Genomic DNA, 2,809 nt, shown 5'->3' with positions numbered 1-2,809 from the left:
GCACTAACAGAAAATGGCTATTACAGCGGTTTCATGGACCGCCGGTGTTACCGGCGTTTAGTCTTATCAAGTTTAGATTGAATCCATATTCAAGTTTACCTTCAACTCCCCTCTCTAGTCTTATCAACTAGAAGAATATGCTCAACAAAAGCATACAGATTGTATATTCTAATAAATATTTTCATAACTATGTAGGTTGACGTTTGTTTCAACTTCCAAAATGACTATCCAAGAAGATAGATATTGGATGTATAACAGATTGTTCGGGTCGAAAGGATTGACAGTGTTGAATTTTTGAGAGGATTTGAAACTTTCATTCAAGTTGCATCTCAACTGCATTCCTTTCAGTTTGATAAAATGTTTAGATGTCCATGTTCGAAAGCATAAAATCTAGCATTCCTCAAGCCCGATGATGTGAAGCTTGATTTATATCGTAGGGGATTTCTTCAACTATTGGATTTGGACATCACAATGGCGAGTACCGAGCCACATGAGATGCTCATCCCGGTTCATTACAGCTTATGAAACATTGATGAAGATCAAATGAGTAGACACCCTATGAAGACCTTATTTTTGTTGTAGCAGGTCATTTTAAGGTTTGATGTGAAAGAGCCACCAAATGCAGAGACACAAAATTCTTTGAGTTATTACATTCAGCTCAAAAGCCAATTTGAGAAGGTTGCAAGTACACATTCGGAATTATCCATTGGCATTGAGGATGCTAAGTATTAAAACTGAGTATAATATTCCCGCGTGAGTGTTTTTAATGATGTTTTTGCTTATGAAGGAAACTAATCCAGCTGACAATTTTAATTCCCTCAGACTTATACCGAATAAGAAATTAGTATCCAAGCTGGTCTCACTGCTACAAAGATTGATTATTGTATGAATGGATGTATTTATACTATAAGGATGAGCGTGCAGAAGTTTGTTTTGTCGCACCTGCAATGCTCCTCGGTTTAAGCAAAACTCGGGAAAACACATCGTCCAAAGAAAGAGATGTGTCTATTTCCCGTTTATTTTATTTACCAATCATTCCAAATTTCAGTGGCTCTATGCATCAAAGAGTTCAGCAGGCCATATGAGATGGCATAAGGAGAAAATAGCAAAAAGTGATGTTCTTTCTCATCCATCTAGATGCTGAAGCGTGGAAACATTTTGATCTAGTGCATCCTTCATTTACTGCTGAACCCCCGCAACATAAGATTGGGATTATTACTAGATTTTAACTTCCTATAGTCAAACAGCTACCCGTATTCTTGTTGGCCAGTTATATTAACACCATACAACCTTCCACCAAAGATGTGTATGACTACTCCGTTTCATGTTCTTAACTCTTGATTATACCTGGACCACATAATTCGAAGCAAGATTGATATCTTTTTGCAACCATTATTGATGACCTCAAATTATTATGGAAAGAGTGCTCACATATGACATATCAACAAACACAAAATTTTCTCCTTCGAGCTGCTTTACTGTGGACTATCGGTTGATTTTCCAGCTTATGGTATTGTTGTCTGGTTGGAGCACAGCAGGGAAATTAGCATGTCCTTACTGCCATGGGAGAACAGTAAAGCTTCCACATTAAAACATGGAGGGAAAAAATACTTGGTTTGATTGTCATCTGTATTTTCTAAATCTAAATCATCAATTCCGAAGAATAAGGAAGCATTTGTTAAAAACAAAATTGAGCGATCACCTCCTCACCCAGATTAATGTGTGATGATATACTACAAGAGCTTTTCGACATCCAATTTATTGATTATCCAATGCTATCCGAATCTATATTTTCGGGTTATGGTGTTCAACATAATTGTATAAAAAAATATTTTTGGACATTACCTTATTGGAGAACTAATTGATAGGACATAACTTGGATGTTATGCACATTGAGAAGAACTTTAGGATAATATTTAATACAATTTGGAGTTAAAGGCAAGAGTAAGATAATGTCAAAGTAAGGAATGGACATTAAAGATTTGTTCGGCGAAAAAATTTGGAGTTAGTAACAACAATGACGGTAACTAATGAAGCCAAAGCTCCTTACCTTTCACGTTAGAGCAAAGAATGATATGTCAGTGGTTAAAAGGTTTAAAGATTCCTGATGGCTATGATCAAATATAGCCATATGTGTTGACTTGAAATCTGCAAGGTTTATTTGGAATCAAAAGTCATGATTGTCACATAATTATGGAGGTTCTTCTTCGATCATAGTTGTATGTTACTCGATTACATATCAAATCCGTTGATTGAGCTTAGCATTTTCTTCAAAATTATGTTTATCTAAACTAGTGAAAATGCTTTACGGAGGTACGAGGATAACATACCAATCATCCTATGCAAGTTAGAGAAGATATTTCCCCTGGGTTTTTTTGATTCTATGGACATCTTCCAGTCCATCTACCTTACGAAGCTAGAGTTGGTGGACCTGTACAATATCCTTGGATGTATCCTTTCGAAAAGGTAAATGTGTTAAGATTTTATTAATCCTTCAATATTTTTGAATCAGTAGAGATAACTATTTTGGTTAACTTTACGATGATTGATTGATTAATAGATTCGAACAAGTTTAAAAATAAGTTAAAGAAATAAAGCACGACCAGAAGGATCGATATGTGAAGCATATTTGTCTCAAGAAACCTCCTTTTGCTCCTACTATTTCGACCACATGTAGGAGTACAAGAACAAAATGATCGTTAACATGGACTCGATGTAGAGACAATCACATGCTAACACTATCAGTATTTAGAAGGCAAGAAAAGCCTAGTGTCAAATGTGTTGAAGCAAGTATCTCAACGATTTAGCG

This window comes from Dendrobium catenatum, unplaced genomic scaffold (assembly GCF_001605985.2).
Source record: "Dendrobium catenatum unplaced genomic scaffold, ASM160598v2 fragScaff_scaffold_665, whole genome shotgun sequence".
NCBI classification, from domain to species: Eukaryota; Viridiplantae; Streptophyta; class Magnoliopsida; order Asparagales; family Orchidaceae; genus Dendrobium; species Dendrobium catenatum.
The sequence above is the reverse complement of the archived record's forward strand: the minus strand, read 5'-3'. Positions refer to the sequence as shown.